Raw genomic sequence first — 26,230 nt, forward strand, 5'->3', positions numbered from 1 at the left:
CCATCCATCCATCCATCCATCCATGATTCTATCTAGATATCCTTTCAACAACAATCATGAAACACCTACTATGTGTTAAACATTATATAATTACAGGGATAACAAGAAGAATAAGACTCCCTGCCCCCAAGTAGGGGAAAATCAAGAGATCGTGCTAGGTATATGGGGTTGAAGCAGGGGATGGAATGATGATGGAGAACCTGCCAGGCATATGGTATAAGAAGCAGCATATGGCATACGCACAAAAGCAAAAAAAGAAAAAAAGAAAAAAAAGTCTGAACTAGCAGAGTGCACTGGTGAATAACAAGTATTTCAAGATGCTAACATATATAGTGCTGGGGGTGAGGTGGGGAGAGAACATGATGACAAAGAAGGCAAGGGCCACAACCTGAAGGGCTCTGGCTGCCATGATACTGTGTTTTGATTTTATCCTAAAGGATGGGAAAGCCACCGGGAGATTTCAAACTGGAGAGTGCATTTTGGAAGGATCCCTTCTAGCATAGTGTGGTGAACAGACCAGAGCTGGTAGAGTGGTGGGGAGCTGTGAGTGAGCGGACAGTGAGGAGGTTGACATGAAAAACTGCACTGCCTTCAGCCAAGGTGGGAGAAAGGGGAGGACATATGTTTAGGAGGCAGAAGAGAAGGTGAGGAGAAGGATAATGTAGAAGCTGGATAATCCCCAGGTTTGGGGTTTGCCCAACTAGATGAATGGGGGTGCCATCAATGATCATAGGAAGGCATGAGGAGTTGGTTTGGGGGGATGTGAAAGAGTTCAGCATCAGAAATATCAAGTTCATAGTTCTGGGGATGATCGGGGAAGATGACTCATGGGAGACTGGCGATCCATGATCATCAGTGCCAGGTCAAGGCCATAGGTGTTAGTGGGATGAGCTGGGAAGACCAAGACGAGAAGAGAGTAAGAGCTCCAAACCTGGAAAGGGTGGGGAAGGAGGAGGAGCTCCCAAAGGAGAACAAGGACAGTCAGAGGGCTAAGAGGAATGGGAGGAAGTGATGCCATGGAAGCCAAGAAAGCTCTAAGAAGTACAAGGTCAGCAGTGTCAAATGCTTAAGAGAGGCCAAGTAAGATGAACAATGACCAGGGCCCCCTGGATCTGGTGATTAGGGTGACCTTTGCCATGATGACTTCAGAGCAGGGGCAGGGACAGGGACAGACGGAAGAAGGCTGGATCATGTAGGATTGGAGAGGGAGGCTGGAAGTAGAGACAACAAGAGTACACCCTTTCTTTCTTTTTCTTTTCTTTCTCTCTCTCCCCATTTCTCCCCTCCCTCCCTCCCTTTCTTTCTCCCTCCTCCTTCCCCCTCTCTCTTTTCTCTTTTTGAACTTGCCTACAGAAGAGAAAAAGGGCAGGATCCCATGCCAGGGTCAAGGGAGTGGTTGTCGCGGTGGGAGAGGCAGGTGGAATGTAGGAGAGGGGCTCACTGGAGGCGAGGAGGACCCAAGCGCAGAGCGTCGCCTTCGGTAAGGGAAGTGATATGGCTCCATATCCTCTGAAATGGACAGGAGGGGCGAGGCTGGCTGTAGACAGAGGCGCACGTACGTGTGGATGCTCCCGTGGCCCAGCCTGTCAGGACAACTACGAAATCAGTGCCATTCTACGTTCCCCACTTATTATCAGTGCTCTGATGGCTGCGTTTCAGCCATCCCCAGGAGAGGGGGATTTGCCCCAAATATCACTCTTCCACTAGCCTAATGAGGAGCCCTGGTATGGTGCCTATGATCAGATGTCAAGGAAATTCATGGTTCTGACCTGGACTTGAGTCCAAGCTTGCGCCCTGTGGTCTGGCTGTCAGCCCTCCTCACTAAGGCGGACAGGCACCCGGACTGCGGAGCAGGCGCCCTGGAGGGAATAATTAGCCTCCTTCCTGCAGAGCTTGCAAACCGCCTAGTACAAAGTAGCCACAGCAAATGTCACATGGGGGAAAACTCCATCCCACAACTGGCCCCAGGGGGTGGAAACATAATCTGGGGCTCAGAGCAGACACTGAATCCTGCAGACACTGGAGCCAGAGGATGGGGCCACGGCTCCAGTGGCTCCTCTTGGGAGCCAAACCCTGGCCAATGGCCCACTCAGGACGCGAGTTCTGCTCACAGAGTCCCTGCAGCCTGTAAGTTCCCAGGACCCTGGGTCGGGGTTCGAAACCACAGGGACATTGGCCATGGCTGCTGTCAACAACACCCAGCTTCTACTTTAGTGCCCCCTCTTTTCCCTTCTAGAAGACTTGCCTGTCCTCTCTGTGGCTCCTTTTGCATTCACTTCCCGGACATCCATCTCTCCTAAAGGATGACTGGAAAATGCCTGAGGCAGCTCTGAAGTTTTACCTTTCCAGAAGGGGGGTCTCCTGAGGACCGACCAATGCCTTCTGGGGCTTCAGTCATCACCTGGCTTACCTTTTTGAAATGTCTGCTCTCAAGGCAAAGCCCTGCACTGTGTGCACACTTTAAGATCCGTTTTATCGGGGCACCTGGGTGGCTCAGTGGATTAAAGCCTCTGCCTTCTGCTCAGGTCATGATCCCAGGGTCCTGGGATCGAGCCCCACATTGGGCTCTCTGCTCCGCAGGGAGCCTGCTTCTTCCTCTCTCTGCCTGCCTCTCTGCTTGCTTGTGATTTCTCTCTGTCAAATAAATAAATAAAATCTTAAAAAAAAAAAAAAAAGATCCGTTTTATCCTTTTACTAGTTTATCTCTGAGTTTAGCGATCTTCACTTATAGCTCCAGAAACTGAGGCACGGCGAGTGGGGTGACTTCCCAAGAGCCCACAGGTAATGGAAAACCAGGATTTGAAGCCAGGTCTTACCCACAGTCAAATGACATAACCACAGTTCCACCAGTAAGGCCCACACAAATGAGTCTGGTGGGGTGCAGTCAGCAAAAAGTGGGGTGTGTCTCAGATGGTTCTGGATTTCACTTGCCATCCCAAAGTAACTAGTAAGTGTCCCTTTTGCTCCTAAAAGGGCCCTGATGTGGATGGTACGTTATACAGTCACCTAGACAAGGGAAGGGGTGCTGATGGGGGGGGGCATCCCCCAGATTACCGGCTGATCTCCAGCCTCTTCCGCTTCCCCCCTTGTGCTCAGCACCCCTATTTATCAAGTGAGCGAGGGAGTGCTCCTGCCCGGCTCTGAGGGGTTCAGCCGGCAGGGTGGGGAGAAGGACTCTGACGGTGACAAATGGTCCTGCTCCCAGCAAGGTGGCTGTCATTGCGGGGGACACCTGCTGTGGGGCCTCACCTGAGCCTGCCAGCACTAACTGCTCCCCAAGGACAGAGCTGGGAACAAGACGGAGTTGTGACAATGAACGCCCTGTCCGCTGCTCTCTGCTGGAGCATGGGGGCCCTGGGGAGAGCCGTTGGAGGACAGGCAGATGGAAAAGCAGTTATTCTGGAAGCTTCCCCAGGGGAACTTGGCCAAGAATGCCTGGCCTGGAGGCACTGGGCGTCAGGTGGCACCTGGGACCTACACCCCCTCCACGGTACCCTACCCCTCTGAAAGAATGGCTGCGTTTTGTGTCTGACTCAGCACAAACGTCTTCCAGAGACAGGAGGAGGGGTTTGGGCTGGCCCCGGGGGGCCAGGTCTAGGGCTCGGGCCGTGGGCTGCTGCTCTTCTTGCAGCCCCTTCTCTGAATTCACAGATCTCTCCTGGTGTCCACCAGGCTGGGACCCCCGGCAGGCACAAGGAGAGGGCCATCGGCTCTGAGTTTCACCTCCCCTTGGCCCCTTGGCTCCAGCTGCCCCCCCCACCTCCACCCACCTGAGGCCTGGACTTGACCTTGGTGGCTTGTTGGAGGCGGGGGTGGGTGTGATAAGCGTCTTGGTGGAGGGGACTAGCAGCCTGCAAAGGCATTTTCCGCTCTCTAAAGTAAACAATCAAACAGGAAATTAATCGAGAAACCCACATCAACGGAAGGTTCAGGTTGTGATTTTCACAGTCCCAGAGCCAGGAAATTCAAAGTTAGAGTTCCCATAGCAACTTGCCGGTAGAATCAGCTGCCAGCACGCTGGGCTGGAATGAGACCCTGAGGGGTCAACTAGGCCAGCCCCCTGCCTCTAGGAAGCATAGCCCAACGTCAAGTCTGAAAGTCCCGGGGTCCGCTGCTCTTCTGAGTGGACCAGCAGGCCTGGGAAGGAGTTAGGAGTTGCAAAGCCAGGCTCTCTCTCTTAGTCCTCACAGCAGCGAGCCTTGTAAATAAACCAGGCGACCCGTGGCTAGCTCAGGGCTCAGTTTTCTCTATTCCCATATCCCGACCGTCATTCCCGTATTCTAGGAGATGAGAACGGTACTCGGGCCTGCCAGACTCTCAAGGGAGGGCCCGTGCCATGCACGCGGACTCTTACTCATGCTTCCTATTCCGTATTCTCGTCTGTCCTGTCACGGCCCCCCACCTTCACCCCAACCGCCTCAGAACCTTGTCCTTGCCCTTGCCCTCTACCACCCCCTCCCTCCACTGTTTTCCCTCCAAGAAACATCTCAATCGATGGACGGTTCCAAGAGCTCTCAGAGCGGCCACCAAGGTGGCTCTGTTGAGTGGTTGTTGGTATTCATCTGCACCACCCCCCCTTTCTGGACCAAATCTATACTATTTTAACATCAGGGCAATGCCCATGGACTGCTTCCCGGACCGACAACCAGGTAGCTTACATCGGCACGGGAGGCCAGTCCTCCCCCTTCAAGTATGTGGGGGGTTGTGTGTCTTGGGTGGGGTTTTCTTTTGTGTGTGACTCCCGAGGAGTCCCCGCCTGGCAGGAAAGGAGATAAGAGCGTTGGAGCTCAACCGAGAAGGAAACAGTCTGGAATCCTTCCCCAAGAGTCACCCTGCCTTCCCACCCGAGATGGCTACCAGTGGCCTTCTCCATGTGGCTGCGTGGCCCGGGCCCGGTACCCTCGTGATGAGGCTAGCCGAGGCAGGCACAGGCGCTCCCCGGGCACCAGGCCTGCGGCAGAGGGTGCCTGGCCCGCCCGCCCGCCTGGCCCTGGAGCCAGTGCTGTGAACTGAGCAAAGCAGTGGAAAGAGAGAAGTGGCGCCTGCTGGAAAGCAGACAGAGCGCCTCCTTGATTTCCTGACAGGCCTAGCCGCATGCCAGGGGCTGATGGGCCAGCTCCGAGTGCCCGGCCTTGCTTGCGAAACAATCCCTTCCTCCTCTGGGTCAGCTTTCCCGGTGGTCGAGCCACTGTGCAGTGGCCCGAGGCCCTGAGCGAGGCCTCCCCTCACCCCTGCCGCATTTCTGCCTTCTTCCAAGTCTCAGCACTGAAGCCGGTGGGCAGGCCGGGGAAGACGGGACCCCCTCCTGGCAGTGCAAGCTCTTGCCTTCCCTGAAGCCAGCTCCAGACAGGCAATGAGGAAGAAGAGGTGGTGGGAGGTCACGGGATTCTCTGCTGGTTTCTGCAGCCCCAGGGGGACTCTGGCGGAGGGAGCCCTGTCACAGAGGGCGACCCTCCAGCTTCAGAGGAGAGGTGTCCGTCCGTGTGCAGAATGCAGAGGCTGCTGCAGCTCTCCACCCCTCACCGCCCCAGCTCCCTGCCCTCCCCACTGTTCTCTGTAGCACGAGGTTCTCTGAAGGGCCTTGCCAGGGGCCCACCCTCCCTTGAGCCTTGGGAGAAACTCACGGTATGCTGAGTCAACCAGGGGTCCCATCTACCCATCTCAGACCGTACAGGGTATGTGAGTGGGGGAGGGCACAGGTAACCAGCCAGGGGGCTCAAGGAGCTGGAGAAGGGCCACACTGGCCCCCTCTGCTACCAAGCGTGGAAATTCTGAAGAAACTTTTGCTGAACACATGTCCTCTTCAGTGTGATAATCTTGGCGTGTGGTATTTAAGAAGACATGCCCGCTGGAGCCTGGTTACCAGACAGAGGTGCCAGTCCTCCGGCGTGGGGGTGGAGGGCGGAGTCTGAGGCCACACCGCAGGGCCTGGGCTGGAGGTCTGTCCTCGGGTGAGGAAGCGTAGCTGGTTCTGCGGTGGGTTTGGGTGCAAGGCGGTAACCAAGCACCAACTGGGCAGGGACAGCTGGGCCTGGGACAAGCTTAAGCAGAGAATAATAGGGCTGTGCGAAAGGCATAATTAGCATTTGTACTCAGAGAGGCAGCCACCCCGTAGAGGGACAGACAGGCCCGGGCTGAGAAAAGGGCCTGGGGCTGCCTGGGGACGGCAGAAAGGATTCGCTAAGGACTCTCTGCCAAGTCTAAGGCTGGAGATAAGAGTATTTAATTGGCACCTGGAAGTTTGTTTGGCTTTGGAGCCTTACCCTTAGCAGAATATAAACTGTAATAATGGGGCAACTCTTTCTAAGTTGAGATGACCTTTTCGGAGGAGTGCGCATGCACATCCGTATTTTACCATCTGTGTGCACTTCACCGGTTCACCTGAGGGGCTGGAATGGGGTAAAGGGCTTATCGGAGGCGCAGACACTCCGCCCAGGCCATGCCCACCCCTGTGGCCCTGCCCCCCTCTGCTCGCCTTCACAGACCTCTAGGCCAGCCAACGCCATCTGTTCACAGGCCTGTGAACACGTCTTGTTCTTATGTGCGGGGACGGTGAGGAGCAAACCCCACCCTGGCTCCACTTACTGGACCCCTGGAGACTGATCACAAGATCTGCCTCCTCCAAGAAGCATTCCCTGACCTCCTCCTCTAACCTCCACAACCGGAGGCGTTGCTGCTCGTAGCCTCGGGGCAACTATTGGTTCTCGCTAGTTCTAGGTCTAGTCTAGGGTCTACCAAGACTAGCTTTTCCTCACACAGGACCTTGTGGCCAGCAGCCCTACAGACTGGATTCAAAGGAAAGCATGTGCTGGTTGGAGCCAAGCCACTCGGAAGGGCCCCCCTGTTCCCTGGCATGGAGCCCGCCCAGCAGCATGGGCCCAGAGCACGGCAGGTCCTGCCCCTCCTCCAGGGAGTCTGAAGGGACAAGTGTTTCATTCACCCACTCATTCCTTCGTCAGGAGGCACGAGTCCTACCCTCATGGGTCTACTGCTAGAGCAGGGAAGACAGATGTCACACCAGCAGATCAGTGATGGGAACCAAGGTTGTAAGGCGAGGCTGCCTGTGTTCTAATCACCCCCGGCCCCAAGGCTGCACAGTTAACTTCTCTGTGCCTCTGTTTCCTCCTCTGGAAAGTGGGGGTAGGGTTAAATGAGATCATCTGGGACTCGTATTAGAATAGTACCTTGCACACAGTGCGCGTGCTCCATCCCTGGCCTTACCAAGTGGGAGGCATGGGACCGGAGATGCTGGGGTTCATGAGAACGGAGGTGCTGGGGGGTGGGGTGGGTGGGGGGTGGGAAGGACTGTCCTCCCCTGGGTGGGGAGAGATGCTCAGCGAAGTCCTGGGGAGATAGCTCTGAGCAGGCTCTTTAACGTCAAGCTAGGGAAAGAGTGCGGCCAGGAGAAGGAGCAAAAAGAACATTCCAGGCAATGAGAAAGGTCACCCTCAAGAATCCTGCGAGCATGGAGGAGTACGGAGAGAGGAGGGGAGCCCTGTTGGAAGGCTGGTGGGCTCATTCAGGTGAAAGGGGACCTTGGCCTACACGAGCTGTGGACAGGCAGAAACGTGGTGGCCAGAGCTGGGGACCAGGGAAGAGCTGCTGCCCACAGACCCTGCGGATTCATGGCGTGGAGGGCGGTGCTGAGAGTCAGGGATGGCTTCAGGCTTTTTGTTGTCACAGGCTGCAGGATGGTGGCACCCTCTGGGAGGAGACGGGTTCCGTTAGGATGCTCTGAGTTTGAGGGGTGTCTGGGGAGGCTGGGGGGAAGCGTCAGGGGGATGTATTCAGGCCTGGAGATGTAGATCTGGTTGGCGCAGGTCAAGCTGGGGGGCTGTGGCTGCCCTGGGAAGCTGTGATCGACACAGGCTTTGGGACCTGCCTGTTTCCTGGCTTACCACCAACTATATGGTCACCTGTCCTTTGGTAAATCAACTTCTCCAGGCCTCTGGATAAAAGGACACCAAATGAAATTTTAGAGAAGGCCTTAAAGGTGAACACGGTCCCAGAGCAAAGGCTCCTGCATTAAACTTTGAGAAAAACATACACCTGACATGTAAAAATTACACGGAATTCAACTTTTGGCGTCGATCAATAGAGCTTTGTGAGAACACAGTCACCTAATTAGCTTCCATGTCACCAGCAGCTGCCGGTGGCGCTGAGGACCAAGCCGGCCTCTGGACTCGGCAATGAGGGGATTTCAACACAGACCGCACTGCTGGCCTGAGGGGGCAGAAACAATCCAGAGAGACACACTTGGGGAGACCGTTTCTTCTGAAACCTCTGGCTCCACAGGGCAGAGGGAAATTGGGCAGTTCCCGGAGGGGAGTGTGGGGTCAGGGGAAGGTTTTTCCCTCCTCAGGAGGGTTTGGTGGTTTGCTGAGAAGAAACCACCAGAGAGCGGGAAGCATGGGCCGTCGGGGAGCGCAGGAGCCGGTCGGAGGGCAGCCGGCGGGAAGGGCGGGGATGGGACAGGCAGCCCTCTGCGAGCAGAGCAGCGAGCAGCGGTGGCCTAAGCCAGAGCCACTGCCTTCATGGACAGGACAGGCCACCCCAAACAGGCCAGACCATGGCAGGTCCATCGCGGCTGTGAAAAGGCCGGAGGCAGCCCATGGAGCCTTGTGAGAGAATTAAAGAAAGCAAAAGTTATGTTACGTCCATTCAGATGAGCAGCTCGAGACCAAAAGAAAGGTACTTAAATCTGGCCTTCCGGTGATTTTAACACCCGACTCTCCTATTTGTGTTTGCACATAAAGTACTCTTTCTTCAAGCGATGTGCTAATGTCAGTCCAACGTGATACAGAAAGATCCCCGAGGGGGGTGATTTTATATTGTATTTCTACTTTCCTCGGTGGAACCTTTTTGGGAGAAAACGTTCCATGTATCACACGGGCAGAAAGGTGCACACATCCTAAGTCTGCCGTTTGGGTGAATTTTTGCACGGGGTACGCTCACGCTACCAGAGGCCTGACCGAGAGCTGGAACCTTGGAGAACCCCCCAGGCTTCTTGTGCTCCTTCCTCTCACTAGCCCTCCCCTAGGGTTGCCACAGTCCTGCTTAGCACTACCTGCTTAGCTCAGTGTTACCCACTGGAAACCCCCCACCCCCAGGCCTTTACATTCGAAGCAAACACACTGACCCGCAGGGTAGTTCCTGCGAGGCCCCTCGCTCACCAGGGGGTCACTTTGAGACCCCACACGGCCCTTGGCTGCTCTATTCTGGGGTTTTGTTCATAGGACATCGTTTGATTCTGGGACGGGTAGGACAGGTGGGCTAGTCACGGGTTTTAAGGCCGAAGACATGGCAGTTTGGAACCAAATTAGGCGATGTTCAGTGTGCCCCTGGCCATATGTCAGGGGGAGGGAGCTGATTCTCAGACCCAAGAATCTATCCCCAAAGTTAGGTGCTGTCTTATGCATTGTGTTTGGAGACACGTGTCCCTTAGCATTTTTAGAATGTGGGCGTCTTTGAAGATCTGATGGAAACTTTGGCACCTCTCCCAGGAAAACGTACTCGTACACACGTTCACAGACGTCTACATCCAATTTTTGTGAGTTCCTAGACTTTGAAGGCCTCCCAGGGATCCCAGATACACACCTTTGACGTGGCCTTACACAGTCCAACCTAAATCAGCGTTAAAAGTGTACAGAAGTATGGGACAGTGCCTGCCTCCATAAGGACAGTCACATGATCTCATTCATGTGTCATCAAGAGGATCGTATAGCCTTTTTCCGTGCCTGTTGGGCTGTGGCTGGGGAGCGCTGTGGTTAAGGCACTAAGCCAGGGTGGCCAATAAAGATACCGTAAATGTTCTATACTATGTGCCAGACAGTTGACAGATGCGATCCTCAATCTTTATGGCAATCCTGCTGTTTCCCATTTGACTGATGGAAAAACTGAGGCTCAAGGAGGCTCGGTATCTTGCCTCAGGTCCTACCTAGTACTGATAGCGTTGGATTTGAAATCATGTTAGTCTGATATCTGAGCCTCTTTTCATTTTCTCTTCTCACAGAGGGGCCTTTCAGCCTCGCTCCCAGCCTTCTCTGTTCTGTGGCTCCCCAAAGCTGACAAGGTGGTCAGGAGGGAACCGTCTGGCAGCACGGGGATGCCTCAGTGCACGCTGTCTCCGCTTATGGGAAATGACTCACTGGAGCCCTGCCACTTTGGGACACCAGGGGACACATACACACTTCCTGTGGCTCAGCGAGCGCCTTGGGCAGTATGAGCAGGCAGGGTAGATCTCTGGGGGCGGGCAGAGATAGAAAACCAGCCATCTCCCCACCCAGGGATAGAGAACCCTCCCTCTGGATTCACACGACGGAGCTAGGGCACCTCTGGGTCTCCGTTTTGTCGTTGGGAAAATGGGGGTGGGGTTCAGACTCGGTCAGGCCTACCAGTGTGTGGACCTCCTCCAGCAGCAGCAGCAGCGCCCAGGAAATTGCAAATTCTCTTTTCAGACAGCGATGCCTCGATTTTTTTTTTTTTTTAAGATTTTATTTATTTATCAGAGGGGGGGGAGAGAGCGAGCACAGGCAGACAGAATGGCAAGCAGAGGCAGAGGGAGAAGCAGGCTCCCTGCTGAGCAAGGAGCCCAATGTGGGACTCGATCCCAGGATGCTGGGATCATGACCTGAGCTGAAGGTAGCTGCTTAACCAACTGAGCCACCCAGGCGTCCCAACGATGCCTCGATTTTTAATGAGCACTGAGAACCACAGATCTAGATCAGGGGTCTGTAAGCTACCGCCCATCGGCCAAATCTGGTCCACAGCCTCCTTTTTATGGGGCCCGTGAGCTAAGAACAGTTTTTACATTCTTAAATAGCTGGGGGGAAAAAAAAAAGCCAATGAATAATAATACTCGGTGACACATAAAAATGCTATAAAATTCAAATTTCAGTGTCCATAAATAAGGTTTTGTTGGAGCGCAGCCACGCACGTTCATTTACATACTGTCCAGGGCGGCGGCTTTCGCATCAGGAAGGCAGAACTGAGCGCTTTCCCCAGAACCCGCTTTCCCCAGAACTTCGCACGGCTGCTCCGGAGAGCACAAATCACAGGGAAGTGGTTAAACTGCATTTAGCCTATTGGCCTGCAAAGCTAAAATATTTACTATCTGGCCTTTTATAGAAGTTTGCTAACCTCTGATCCATGGAGACAGTGAAGGGGACAGAAGAGGTGGGAGGTAGGAGGCGAGGGTTGAGGACCAGTGTAAGAGCTTGGGATACTTTCTGTGGGGGGAAAAGGGAGCTGGCAGTCCTCGACTGTGCTGTGCCGGGTCAGCCCTGGGGGTCCTTTACACAACTGCTTTGAGGGTGGTCTGGAAGGCCCCTCTGATGAAAACCCCAAATTCCACCTCTAGTGCGGGGGGGCTCGTAATGAGAAGCCCCCAGAGGACAGGCTCTGGGATTTTCTGCAAGCTTTAATGTCTGTGGGTATTTTCTGGGGAGATGGTTCATGGGGGGGGGTCAGTAATCTCCCCGACTTCTACAAACCCCTGAACCTCTTTTTTTTTCCCCCTTTGGGGCACACATTTTTCTTTTCCAAGCTCTCCTTTCAAAATCTGAAAGTCCCTGGACGGGTAACACCCTCCACAAACATCCCTCCTACCTAGGAAAGGAGTAGGTGTTACCTGATGGCGCCCCGAAGGCCTCAGGAAAGTCCTGGGAGTCTGAGGTAGGGTGCCGGGGGTTGGGGGAGGGCAGACACACTGAGGTGGGGAAGACGTTGGTCATCAGGAAAAGGGCCTCTTTCCTGGAAGGCTGACAGCACCCCCACACCGCCCGGATTTCCCCACACTCTAGAACTCTCTCCTTGCCATCAGCAAGAGGCCAAAAGGGCTTCTGGCCGGTGGGGATATTGGTAGCCACCCTCGCGGGTGGGGACCTCCACTCCCCAGAACCCATTAGGCCTCCCGCCTGGGGCACTACGCAGGCAAGTCTCAGCTCTGGCCCTGGGATTCCAGGTATTTCCCCAGCCAGCCCCACCTCATCTAATTGCTTTCCAGTCAGCTAATCCTTGGCCCACGCCCTCAGCTCCAGCCAGGCAAGCCACCTCAGTGTGGCCAGCAGGAGCTTCTGAGACTTCCCATGGCCCGCGTCCAAGCCTGGGGCAGCCGCTCAACTCCCCTTGCCCAAACCACATCCTCCTTGCTGTTCTCCACACCTCAAACTCTCCTCTGACTAACATTTCCAATCCAAGCAGAGCATGGTCCAGTCCGGACCCAAAGCGGCAGACTAGTTCATTCCCTACTGCCCCTCCTTTCCCGCCTACCCCTGCCCCAGACTGGCCATATCCAGGCTATCAGGGAAGAACAATTAGCAAAAAGTGGAGTTGGACCTACTGTTCAATTCCCAGAGCTAATTGTTTTAAGCAGGGCTTCGGCCTTAATTATGGGATAATTAGTTAGTGAATGTGTGTTTGTATTTCCACAAGTGTGTTTGCATTTCCTAAGTCTGGCTTTTAACCCTGGGAAGCCAGATTCAGCACATACTTTTATGTTTCAATACCTCTGAGTAAGGGACAAGGTCTTAATTACAGAAATGGAAGTCCTGAGAACAACAGTGTAATCAAAAGGCCAATGCAAGAATGAGCTAATTGTGCCTTCTGCGGACTGGGCCATTGTGAGGAGGAGCGGGCAGCTGCCTGCACCCCCTCCCGGGGTCTGCGGACTTCGCTGGGAGCTTTGTGGCACAGGCTGCCACCCCCTGCCCAGGAGTCCCCAGCACTGTGCTGTTTGTCTCTCTCGCCCTTTCTGTCCTCGCCTGCCACCTTTCCTCATTCGGGGGTCCAAAGGATTGCCTTTGCACACACCACCAGGGAGCCCCAGCCAACACCCAACATCTGCATGCTGGCCGTTTGATTTCAATTTTAGCTCACAACGTTTTCTTCTGCTTCTGGGTGCTCAGCAAGGGAAACTAGGAAAAATACTTTAGAGAATTTGGGGATCCATCTACTTTAGGAGTCCAGACCAGTTCCCCAAAGCCCGAGGGTTCTAGAAGCCAGCTTCCAGACCTGTGCTGTCCAGTACAGGAGTCACTAGCCACACACAGTCTTAAAATGTGTCTACTCCGAATGGAGAGTTGCTTTGAGTCTAACATACACGGTGGATTTCAAAGACTGAGTACAAGAAACAAGAAGATTAAAAAAAACTCTCACCTTTTGATGTTGAGATGGTCATTCTTTGGCTACGCTGGATAATATAAAAGATATTAATTTCACCAGTTCCTTTTTTTAAAAATTCAGCTATTAGCAAGTGCATGGTGACACAGAGGCTCATATTATAATGTACTGGACATGTTGCTCCCTCGCTGGGATTGTGCCCAGATCCTTAAGGACAGAGGCTGCCATTGTCCTCAATGTCTGTGACTTCTTGTCCACTCCCAGCTCCTGTGCCATGTTCTCACCTTCTTCTTAACCCTTCCAGAACTCTCCTGAGCTCTGTGCATCCTCGTTACTCCTTTCCCTCCTCAAGGGAGAGGGAGGAGAGGAAGGCCCTGTTGCTCGGCCCACGTCTTCCAGTCCAGCTGAAGGCCGGCGAGGAACACAGAGGATGCCCCCCTCAGTGTCCCTCCACAACCCTTTCCCCATGGCTCTTGATCCATGAAGCTATGTTGCATGCCCACCCTGACTTCTTGTGATTGTGGGTCATGGGATTCTGACTCGGGACAGTCTAGTTTAACCTCATAGGCCTGGCGGATCGAAGTCAAGAAATGACCGCTTAAATGAGAGCAGAGCTAAACGTAGGGACAGAACGCAGGCAGCTGCACCGGAGGAAGGCAGTTCTCCCCATTTTGCTCCAAGTGTGAGCACAGGTTGCTTCCTTTGAGTTTGATTTAGGGGGGAGCATTTCTCTTCTTCTCCTACTTTGAGCTCATGTGCGAGGACCCCTCCCAGCCAGCCCCCACCTTGCCTCTTCAAGGATTCTGGATTCCTCTGACCTCTGAGAGGTAGTCTCAGAAGAACTCTAGAAGGGTGCCTACTGTCTCCGGCTTTGCTCAATCTAGACATTCCATTTCATTAATTTGTTTGGTATTTACTGAGCAGCTACTCTGTGTCGGGCACTGTTCTAGTCGCTGGGGATACTGCAATGAGGAGAACAGACACATACCCTTGCCTTTAGAGAGCTTCCATGCTAACTGGGGAGAGAAAAAAACACATGGACACAAACACTCTAAGATAGAACCAGATCCTGTAAAGGCTATGGAGAAAAAGAAAGCAGGCTGCGGGGGTGGTGGGTGAGGGCCAACCGAGGACCCACATCCAGCTGAGACCTGGAAGGGTGCCCGGAAGAAGGCCATTCTCCCACAAGGAAAGGCAAGGGCAAAGGCCCTGACAGGTACTTTACTGTGTTCCTTCACAGTTTTGCTTATTAAGAAGCTCTTGGTTTATATGATATAAATTTGCTGCTGAATGATACCACTACTTCATTTTATGTCTCTTTTGTGAGTCCTCCTACAGGGAAAGGAGGAAGCCAACTTGTAATTAGCAAATCGGGACTAAATCCCCTTTAATCCTCAATCTCAATAAGGAGCTGAGGGCCAGAGAGAAGATGCCCGAATTCATGCGGCTCTGAAATGGGCCTCCTTCCCTAGCACCCTTCTTGGTTAGTTACAAGAATGGTCAGTCCTGGAAGCTTCTCCTCTCAGGGCCTGGCCCAGGCTACCTGTAACCTACTAATCATTGCTGCTGGTGGTGATTACGGAGCCCCCAACAGGGAACAAAAGACAGGAGAAAAGCATGTTCCTAACTGTGTCTAGCCCCCATGGACAAGTGCTGCATCAACAACTAAAGTTAATCAGTGGGTCTGTGGGCCAGCACGTTAAGGAAGATCGGTGTGGGTCCTGGGGTGGGGGTGGGGGTGGGGCTGCATGCGACTTTGCGCACCAGCTCCCAGTACTGGGTGCTTTGCTTTCCTCCTTCTCCCCAGCAGACAGCAGCTCTGGGAAGGGAGGGACAACCACACGCTCAAGCAGCCAGCTCGGCACTTGTTGCCCCTATAGCTGGGTACAGGGTACCGGGAATGAAATCTGCGCAGGGCTGGGCTGTGCAAACCATGGCGAGGCACTGGGATGCGGGAGGGGGGCACTCAGAGGTCAGGATTCCGTGGGCCACCTACCTGAAGTTACCTTTGGCCCTCTGTCAACCCCACAGCGCCTGCATTCTTATTTTCTAAATATGTGGGTCACTCCTCCTCTCTCCCAGCCAATCTCCGCCCTGGAACCTACACACCGGGGAAGTGCCCCAGACTATCTCCCCTCTAGCCCTAAAGCGGACTAACAGAATCTGCTATCAGCCCATTGGGAAACCGCCCCTGGGGGTGGGAGGAGAGGGTGCGAGGAAGGTATCTTACTAAAAAAAAAAAAAAAGCCCAAAGGATTTAAAAAACGTAGACAGATGCATGTGTGTATGTATAGATGTGCGTGGACAGATTTATCCTCCGCCGTCCACTCGCCGGTTTAGAAAAAGTCCGCACCCCCACCCCCTCCCCGCCGAGGCCTCACCCCGCCCGGTCCCTGCCCGCCTTCTGCGCGCCTCTGCAGAAAGCAGGAGCCTCTTGAAGTTCAGACATTAATTACCGAGTTAGAATATTTTTTGGAATTACAGGCATGGCCCCAGGAGATAAGAGGAAGGAGGCGGAGAGCGCCGGGGGGCGGGGCCGCGGGGGCGGGGCTGGAGGGGGGCGGGGCGGCCGCCGGGAGAGGCCCGCTCCCCAGCCCGCAAGGCCAGGCGCCCCCTGCAGGCGGCGCGGAGAGCGCCAGCCGCATTCCGTCCTCCCGCCCTGGGCCGGCCCGAGGGGGCGTCCGCGGGAGGGGGCGTCAGCGGGAGGGGGCGGGCCGCGCCGAGCGGCTGCTCTCCCTCTTACCTCCCCTCCCCACCCGAGGCCTTCCACGTGGGATTCCTGCTAGAAGACGGTTATGTTAATTAAAACCGTTTTCAATGAAGAGGAGCTAGACCCAATCAGTCCCCTTCTGTAATTAGGTGGCTTGGTGGCGCTGACTCCCTGGGAGGGAACCGGAAGGGCTGGCAGCAACCCAACCTCACTTTTAAAGAATGCCGAAAATCTGATGTTTATTAAAAACCGCTCCCACCTATATATGTAAGGCTAGCTCATGCTCAGGCAGGGATCTCTATATTTTAGAGAAAATACCCAAAGCTTGCAACGCCACCGCCTTCCAAACGGGAACTGAAAAGAAGTCTTGCTGAAGCCATGCTGAGATGGGTTTGGAAATCTCTTGAGTTTTAAGACTGTTTAAAAACGGTTCTGGCGTGGAGACTGGTTTCCCTTTGGAAACCAGTGTCTGGTGGAAGCTGGTATTTTTATAACTCCAGGCTCTCTATCAGATCCTATGTTACCATGGTTGCTAAGGGGAACACTGGCTTCGAATTTCACATTTCAGTTTGCAGAGTCTGGCTAAGGAAGTGGAACAGTTAAAGGGTGGGGGCTGGGGAAGGGGTCGGGGACTGGCGGCTGGGGTGGGGGGCAGACCCGGGTTTTATCTTGGGGTGGGGGCGGTGGTCAAGGATCCCCAGCCTCTGGGAGGCCTGCCAGCGTGGGCGGGTGTGTGGGTGTGGGGGTGTGCGCTGGGGGTGTCCGAGCTGGTCAGGGGCATCACACCACAGAGTGCCTTGGCTGCCAACTGGAGGGGGGGCGGGCAACAGCTTTGGAGGGGACAAAACTGTGGGGAGTTATTTCAGCAGAGGTTACAGGAATGGTTGCTTAAGCGGAGGCATTCACAGCAGCAGGTGCTGGACCCAAATGAACTGCAGCAAAACCAGTGCCCAGGGGCTGTGTACCTGCCCCCAGGAAGGCTGCATTCTCGGAGGAACATTCCAGGCAGGGTCTATGCCGAAGAGGGGCTGGAATAAACTGTTCATGGAGAAAGGGTCTCCTGAATTTTCAAGGTTCCTTCCAGCCTTTCACTTCCTGCTTAGTCTCTTTGAGTGACTGGTAACGGTAAGGAATTAAAGGTTCAAGGACTTGAACAGTTCACCGTTGAGATGCCCTTATCAGATCTCCTTGTCTTGTGTGCTTCCGGGCTCCCACCTTCCTCCTTCCAGGCTCACCTGATTTTGAGCACCACACTGTGCACTGGGCTCCCCGAGTGTCCCTCTGGCTAGGGAGAGCCCAGATTTACTTGATTTTATTTCAACATATTCTCTCTGGAAGTGTGTCTAGGAGACCTTTCAGTTCAATAAAGAGGTAGCATTTTTCTCAGTGTTTGTTGAATGAATACACAAACTCTCTTTCATGCCCTCCATGGCGTTGTTCTCTGGCTTGGAAACTTTTGTATCATCTTGCCTGCACCGACCTGGGATGCCTCTGCTGGGAGCCAGCGCCAGCCCGGGGCTTACCCATCAGACCGGACACAGACGGGCCACGCTCATTCTGGCCCGATGCCTCTGTTTATTTTTCTTCCTGGGGGTCTTTCTCCTTCCTCACCAGGCCAGTACCCGTCCTGAATCCCTAGCTCTCCCCTCCCCTTCGCTCCCATCAGCAACCCGCACCTCTAAGCTCCCCCTACCCTTGCGTTGGCACAACCTACCATAAATGTTCACAGCTGCGTGATTTCTGTGGATTCTGTCACCAAATGGGTTGTCAGCCTTTTGGGGGAATATCACAACTTCTATGCTTTCCTTCTAGAACAACTAGGAAACTCTGTAGTTCGATAAGAAAAGTAGCATTGTCTCAGACCCAGTCACAGCTCCCCGAAGCAGTGGAGCGTCCTGAGCAAACTGTAGTTGGGGTTCCATGATAGATGAATGGATGAAATGATTGAAAAGCATCTGAGAAGAGGTCATAAGGCATTAAGATGACCACCTGGCAAAGGGTGTGTCCAGAGAACAGGCATCTGCAGCTCCGTATGGATGCTAGTTGCAGAGGATATTACAGGAGGAATAACTCAGGGCAGGCTGGGGTGGTGGTGGGGGATGCTGGGGCTATGGCGGGAAGTGAACCTGGCCTTGAAGGTGGGTGAGAGTCAGGCAGGAGGAGGAGGAAGATGGCACTCAGACAGGAGGAATGCAAGAGGCCTTCTGTTGGAGCTGCATCGGGAGCACTGTGGCTAGAGCCTCAGAGGACTCCTGTGAAGTTCTCCAGGAAAGGGGGGTTGTGTTTGATCGTGGGGGGCCGTGGCGCCTAGTGAGGAGAACGGACATTGCTCTCTGGGGCTGTCTGTGGGGTGATACTTCTCTGGAGCAGTGCCTGAGACATGGTTGGCTTCCGACAGCAATGCACAACAGTGCAGCCAGCTCTCAGAGGGGCTGTCATGAACCACTTGCTTTCATTTTAAGCCTTAAACCTGCAGGGTAAGGATTAGTCCTATATCCCTGTGTTACAGATAGCAAGTTGAGGTCTGGAAACATTAAAGAATCGGGGGAGCCCCACAGCTGGGATTGGCAGAGCCAGGATTCAAACTCACAGCCAGAGAGGTTCTTCCAGTTGTGCTCTTCCCACAGTGCTCTCTGACTTCAATGGCTGCTCACTGAATGCACCTAAGATACAGCTACTCGAGTTTCTTAACCTTGGTTGCACGCTGGAGTCACATGGAGAAATGAATTTTCTTTTTCCCTCTCAAACCCCATCCCGAGAAAGTTTGATTTCATTGGTTCAAATGGGTTTGGGGGATGGTCTGAGAATTTGTACTTTTTAAAAAGCTTCCCAAGGCAAAGGGTCAGGAGTCCTGGGTTGCATGGAGAATAATTTCAAGTCTCTCTGCTCCCCATTAGGGCCCATTAGTATCCTGGGCACAGCTGACCTTGGCCTCTTCTGGCCACCATGGGCCATGCCCTGGCCCTATCTCCTGCTCTCGGGAAGGGAGGAATAGTCCCACTGGAAAGGTACCTCTGAAGAATGTTCTGCTTGACTCTCTTAGCCCTGTGAAATAGCAGAGGATCTCCACCCACACCCACTTCATCTCCGCCTTTTCCGAGGTCAGATTTCCCCTGGAGCCAAAACAATGTGAGCAATTGAATGCACGCTCACGCAAAAAGTTAAAAAAGTGGCTCTCTCATTGTTGCACGGAGCAATTTCATTTCCTGAGAAGCCTGACTTGCTGCCCTCTGTGTCCTCCTCCCCAGCCTGTGCCTGCCGGCCTCTTCCAGGAGCCCAACCAGTTGCATCCTTGAGGGGGGTGTGCCTATTGGAGACACCCCTCAGAGGCACCCGCCCCCTCCCTGCCCTTCCTCTGGAAAAGGCAGGGAGGGGGCGGATGAGGTTTCTGGGGCCTGGAGGGAAGGAGAGCAAGGGAGCCAACCATAGGGAGGGGGTCAGAGGGAGGTGCAGAGGGATGAGTCCTGGCACAGGGCACCCCCCTCCCTTTCTCCTTTCCTCCACTCTTGTCCCTGCCTTTGGCTGCCAGACTCAGAAGAGTGCAGGAGACTGGGAATCATGGGTAGAGATGGGCTGGGGGCATTAGAGACAGAAAGCATGAGGGGGAGCAGGTAGAAACAGCCCCCTAGTACACAGGGAACGTCTGCTCAAAGCAAACAGGTGTAAGGGGTTAAAAGCCACTCTACAATTCCCTGCCAGAGGAATTTTTGACAAAGCTCTTGAAGAAAGGCATCCAAAGAAAAGTGTTCAGTGGTATCTTGGCAAGATCACCACTGGGTCGCAGAGGTGACAGAGGAGCGGAAGGGGCCAAGAGCGTTGCAGGGTCAGGAAAATGGTGGTCCCCTACTGCCGGCCCCAACCCCAACCAATTAAATGGTTGGCAAGTGGGCTCCCGCTGAGATGGGAGATGATGGCACCCTTAGCTCTGGCCACAAACACTAATTATACCCTCCTGTGGGGGGCCCATGCAGTCACAGTTTGGCTGGGAGCCTGGGCAAGATGAAGGTGTCCTTACAGCGCTACCGGAAGACAGCGGATGGGATGCTTTCCTGTTTCTTTGTGACTTCTTTGATTTCTTTCATTAACATTTTTCAGTTTTCAGGGTACAAGTCTTTTACTTCCTTAGTTTATTCTTAAGTATTTTACTCTTTCTCATGCTACTATAAAGTGACTTGTTTTTTCTAGTTTCCTTTTCACGTAGTTTGTTTTCGGTGTAGAGAAATGCGGTTGATTTTCGTATGTTGATTTTGTTTCCAGAAACTTTATTGAGTTCATTTATTGGTTCTAATGTTTCTGGGGTATTTTTTTGGTGGAATCTTGAGGCTTTTCTATATATAAGATCACATCATCTGCAAACAGACAATTTTGTTTCTTCCTTTTCAATTTGGATGTCTTTTATTTCTTTTTTCTTGCCTAATTGCTCTGGCTAGGACTCCTAATACTACATTAACAGGGAGTGGTAAGAGTGGACACGCATGTCTTGTTCCTGGTCTTGGATTGGAAGACTTGATACTGTTAAAATGTCCATACCACCCAAAGCGACCCACACATTCAGTGCAATTCTTATCAAAATCACAATGGCATTTTTTAAAGAAATAGAACTGACAATTCTAAAATTCATAGAGAGCCAAGAAGGATTCATATAGCCAAAACAATCCTGAAGCAATTTGAAAAAGAACAAATCAGGAGGCACCACACCTCCTAATTTCAAAATATATTCCAAGGCTATGGTAATTAAAACATCCATATAGACCAATGCAACAGAATTAAGAGCTCAGAAATAAATCCGTGCACATATGATCAACCAGTCTTCGACAAAGCGCCAAGAACACACAATGTGGAAAGGACGGTCTCTTTAACAAAAGGTGCTGGGAAAACTGGATATCTACTGGCCAAAGAATGAAACTGGACTCCTAGGTTGTATCATACACAAAGACATCAACTTAAAATGGACGAATACTTAAGACCTAAAGCTATAACTTCTCAAAGAAAGCGCTTCGCGACACATTGGTCTTGGCAGTGATTTCATGAATATGAAAGCAAAAAGCACAAAAGTGAAACAGACAATCGGAACTACACTACATCAAATGAAAATTTTTCTGCACAGCCAAAACAAAGCAAAACAAAACAAAAACCAAATAAAACCCCACAAAAGAACACCACCAAAAAACAGAGTGAAAGGCAACTCACAGAATGGGAGAAAATATTTGCAAACCATATATCTGATAATGGGTTAATTTTTAAAATATATAAGGAACTCCTACAACCCAATAAGCAGAAAACTAATAACTGCATTGAAAAAAATGAGTGAAGGACTTGAATGGACATTTTTCCAGAGAGGACATACACATGGCCTACAGGTATATGAAAAGACGTTCAATGTCAGTCATCATCAGGGAAATGCAAATCAAAACCACGTCACGTCTGTTAGGATGACCATTATTACTTGGGAAAAAAAAAAAAACAAAAGACAAGTGTTGGCAAGGACGGGGAGAAATAGTTGCTCTGAAAGACAGTAAGTAGGGAGCTTCCTTAAAAAGTTAAAAATAGAACCCTATTATCCAGCAATCGCACTTCTGAGAATTTATCTACAAGAACTGAAATCGAGATCTTGAAGAGATATGAGCACTCCTGTGTTCAATGCAGCTCTATTCACAGCAGCCAAGATGTGAGAACGACCTAGAAGTCCGTGAACAGAGCAGAGATTAAAACGTGTGGTATATCCATACGCTCACCCTTGAACAACGTGGGGTTTAGCGGCGCCGACCCCTGTGCCGTTGAAAATCCGTATGTAATTTTTGACTCCCCCAAAACGTAACTAATAGCCTCCGGTCGTCCAGAAGCCTTACCAATGATATCAACAGTCAATTAATGCATATTTTGTATATATATGTATTATATCCTGTATTCTTACAATAAAGTCTGCTGGTGGAACTATCACTAAGAAAACCATAAGGTGGAGAAAATACATTCACAGCACTGGATTGTAAAATCTCCGCATCTAAGCGACCCCCACAGTTCAGACCCATGTTGTTTGGGGGTCGACGGTACCATTATAAGAGAAGGGAATTCTGCCATATGAGACAACACAGAGGAATCTGGAAGATATTATGCCAAGTGCAATAAGCTAGTCACAGAAGGACAAATACTGCATATTTCCACTTACCCGAGGTCTTTCAAATCATCAGACTTACAGAGGCAAAGAACAGAGGTGGCTGCCAGAGGCTAGGGCCAGGGGGGTAATGTCAGTGGCTAAAAACTGGACACAAGATTTCTGTTATATTGGATGAATAAATTTCAGGGATTCACTAATGACATGGTACCTAGAGGTAACAATACTGTCCTGTATACTTAAAAATCTGTTAAGAGGGTAGATTTCATATTAAGTGTTTTTATGATAATAAAATTTTATAAATACTAAAAAATAAAGAAAAGGGGGGGTACCTGCTTGGCTCAGTGGGTAGAGTGTATGACTCTTGATCTCGGGGTTGTAAGTTCGAGCCCCATGTTGGGTGTAGTGATTACTTAAAAGAATGAAATCTTAAAAAAAAAAAAGAAGTTAAAAAGAGCTCACGAAGCAAATACGAGCAGCAAACAGGAGGGCAAGGAGACTCCTGCCCCTTGCAGGCACCGAAAATACTCTTCAATCATTTTGAAAACCCTCTTGGCAGTGCCACTGGTGTTGAAACAAAAAAAGTCTCATTGAAAGTTATTCTCTATCCCTCAAAGAAACGTCTGATCGGCACCAGTTATTTATGGCAAAAGTGGAATCAATTATCTGATGACCTATTTGGCTTCTTCTGCGTAGTAGGCACTGGGCTACGGACTAAAGAAACAGAAAGGTGCTTCACGAGGCACCAGCAGAGCAGTCAGGGACTCCGGCACTCAGACCTGGATTCCAATACACATTCTGCTGTGTGGCCCTGAGCAAACTGCCTGACCTCTCTGTTCTCTGGCAGCTGGGGACGATCTTCTTCAGAGTATTGTCCGAGTTCAGAGAGAAAAGAATGCATGGTGGGCTTTGGGCAATGCCTTCCAGAGTATGTTGTTATCATTATAAAATACTAAATAGATGCCAAATTACCAAATACTAAAATACTAAGATGCCGTCGGAAGGCTGGAGTTGTCAGGGCTGCATCTGGCTCTTGGGAGCTGTCCCTGTGCTCTGCTGGGGGTGGGGGTGGGGAGCTTCCTGGAAGACATGGCTTAGGCTGGGCCCCAGAAGAGGTGTTTTGGCCAGGTAGAGAGAAGACTCAAAGGATGGAGTCCAAGGTCTTGAATAACCAAGAGAACCAGAGAGAATGGTTAATTCAACTGTGTCAGAGTGTGCAAGGAAATGTCCAGGGGACTCCCGCTAGGGCAGGGCGGCTCTCAGAGCCCCGGGTGGCCCCCAGTCTGGAGGTGCTTTGGACCCAAGCACGCACTTGGTCTTAAAGCAGAGTGGAGGCCAGTGAGCCCCACGTCCAGTGAGGGTGGCCTCCGTGAGCTGAGGACCCCGAGATTGCACTGGGGCCCCCGAGATTGCACTGGGGCTGTGAGGATTTTGTATCTTCCTCTTAGGTTTGCTCTAAATGAGCTTTTCACACCAAGATGGCCCGTGGGTCTTGTTTGAATCAAGGCCCAGAGGAAAGGGGAGCAGGGGAAGCCAGGGAGGGTGTGCAGAAGCAGAGGGTAGAGGGACCCACAGCTGAGAACAGGTAATTAATTGGGTGAGTTCTGGGCTGCTGCTTGGCTGTGGGGGGCCGGAAGGGTGAGTCTGGGCCTGCACTGGGATCTGGACTGAGCAGGAAGGCCTTGGGGCGCAGCTCTGATCACATCTTATTGGAGGGGCTTGTCTAGTGGGCAGCTGAAAACACAGGCCTGGGATGCTTCTAGGATTGGGAGGACCCAGCCTAGGGTGGTAGGGTGGGCATCTGGGTCAGCCATCTACTTGGCCCCAGGGGAAAAGTCTAAACTTTTCCACCACGGAGAGAGGCAGCAGCAGTAGCTTTGGCTTCTAGAAACTTCTCAGAGCTGACCGAACCTGCTTTGGGAATATCAGTCAGGCCTCAGTGGAAGTATGTGTGTGTGTGTGTGACAGGTAGGGGAGGCAGCAACAGGCTCTGAGAATTCAGGTGTCTATCTCCAGGGAGCTGGGAAAGGCACAGGCTCTCCGCGGGGACGGAGATGATCCCTAGGACACCCCTTTATGTCCCCATCTCTTCTTAAGGCCCTGTATTAGGGAAGCTAAGAGCTCCCGATTGGTAGTGGAACAGCCCTAGGCCAGCTCTGGCACTGACCGGCTAGGTGTCCCAGCGCAGGGCACTCAGCCTCTCTGCCCCTTTAAGACTGGCCCTTGGTCCACCTGGAGGACTCTGAGCTCCTGGAGAGCCACTCTGCCCTAGAACAAGTCCCCGGGGCATTTCCTTTCACATTCGGATGTACCTGTCCTGGTGCACTTAGCACTCTCTCCACACCACGTCTTTCGTCTTTCTCCCCGAGCCTCTTCAGAGCAAGCAGCCTGCTTCAGAGCAAGCCCCCTACAGAGGGGCCACCAGGGCTCAGCGCAGGGCAGGCGATCTCTCCCCTCCATGGCACAGCCGGAACCTGGCAGAGGCAGGATGGGAGCCCAGGGCTGGTTCTCGAATCACCTCATCGTGGGCCTCCGGCAGAAAGCTCGGCGCGCGGGGCCCTGGTTTCCCCTTTTGCACGATGGCACGAGGCCTGGGTGGACTGTTTATTCTCTGAGTTCACCAAGAGCACAGGCACTTGTGTCTGTGACATTGCCCTGAAAAGTGGAACGCATCAAACAAGTGTGCATGAGGGGACGGTTCCTGCTTCCTGCGCAGACCTCCTGGCACCTCGCGGATCTCACATCTGAATGTTCGCGCCACCTCAGGCGGTGTTAGAAGTGTCCTGGCAGCCAGGGGCCAGCGCTCAGTGGTGGCCTTGCCTCCTGCTCGGGGAAGCAGGTGATGGCAGCGCCGGGAGGGGCCCAGATCACGCAGCGGGAACGTGTTGGGGCAATCCAGGTCACTGCCCTGCATTGAGCCAGGTTGTCAGGGCCACAGGGCAACTCAGGCAGGGATCAGAGGACCCCGAGTGGCCATCGTCCAAGAGGGCTGCCTTCAGATCACCCCCCCAGGGAGTCAAAGAGCAGAGAAATGGCCTCCTGTGGTACTGCGTCCTGAGCTTAGGACGCACTAAGAGTGACATACTGTCAGAGGAGGCCATTTGCCGATCTGAGAAACAATAATGAATTGATACGCATCTGTTAAGCAGTATGTTGGGCTCAGCAGTAGAGGCCAATGGCTTATGTCTGAGAGAGGACTGCACACTCTGCTTTCCTCAGCATCCACAAAGTCGGGAGCGAGCCCCCCGCTTCTCATAAACGGATGCTTCAAAAGCATCTACAACGACCCTCTCCTTTCTCTTACGTTGCTCTATTATCTTCTTCCTTTGCAAAACACAAAAACATCCCCTGACTGCACATGTCCCCTTGTAGTCGACAAGCTCCTCCTCCTTGTTGCCTTTCACAGAAACCCTTCTCCAAAGACCTATCCACACTCACACTCTCCTGTCCACCGCCTCCCCGTGGCCCGGCCACTCCTCCAGCTACACCCTCCCCCTGGGGGATCTCACCTGGTCCCAGCCTTGAGCACCAAGTATACACACACACTTCACACAACGCTTGATTCCGTGTCCCAAGGCCGACCTCATCCTGATTATCAGGCACTTCTACCCAAGCAACAGTGGGACAACTCTCCGGGCATGACCACCCGGTCGTCCAAACACAAAAAAACCCTACCTCCTGGTTTCCATCCCCACTCTGTCTCTCTCTGAGCCCTCCCCTTCCCAGAAAATGGCGCCACCAGGCCCATGAACCAGGATCCCACATCGCTTCCTCTGTTGTCCAAAACCTCACATCAGCAGGTCATGTTGGCTCCAACTCAAAAATACAACTGGAATACAGTCCTATTTGGTGCCCTCAAGGCTGTGTTCTGAGCCACCGACCTCTTCCTACATGACACCATCCGCCCTGTAACGAGCCCCCAGCTTCTAGCCCCCAGCTTCTGGCCCCCGAGAGGAGCCACGACAACCCTCTAAAGTGGACTTCTACATTTGGCAGGGCAAGTACGTCACTGAACTCTCGCTCCTCAGAAGGTTCTCAGTTATTCTTATTTCTCTTTCAGATGAAATTTAGAAGCAAGTATTTTTTAAAAATAAATAATTTAATGGTAAACGCATCCAGACCAAAGAACCATTCATTCAATTAATATTTGTCAGAGACCCCCTCCCGGCAGGCAGCATTCTAGATGACGAATTCCTGAAGTCTGAGTTACTAATAATTTCCTTTGGCGGGCTTTTTCCTTCTCTATAAACTCAATCTATTAAAACCTGGCTTTAGCTGACAGAAACATG

At 52.4% G+C, this 26,230-nt stretch overlaps 1 protein-coding gene across 3 annotated transcripts in view; it reads right to left on the minus strand.

The window, feature by feature from the left end:
• The window catches only part of CTIF (cap binding complex dependent translation initiation factor), a 207,072-nt gene that overhangs the window by 9,910 nt on the left and 170,932 nt on the right, over positions 1–26,230 (minus strand). The gene's annotated exons all lie outside the window — the stretch shown is intronic.

This window comes from Mustela lutreola, chromosome 11 (genome assembly GCF_030435805.1).
Source record: "Mustela lutreola isolate mMusLut2 chromosome 11, mMusLut2.pri, whole genome shotgun sequence".
NCBI classification, from domain to species: domain Eukaryota; kingdom Metazoa; phylum Chordata; class Mammalia; order Carnivora; family Mustelidae; genus Mustela; species Mustela lutreola.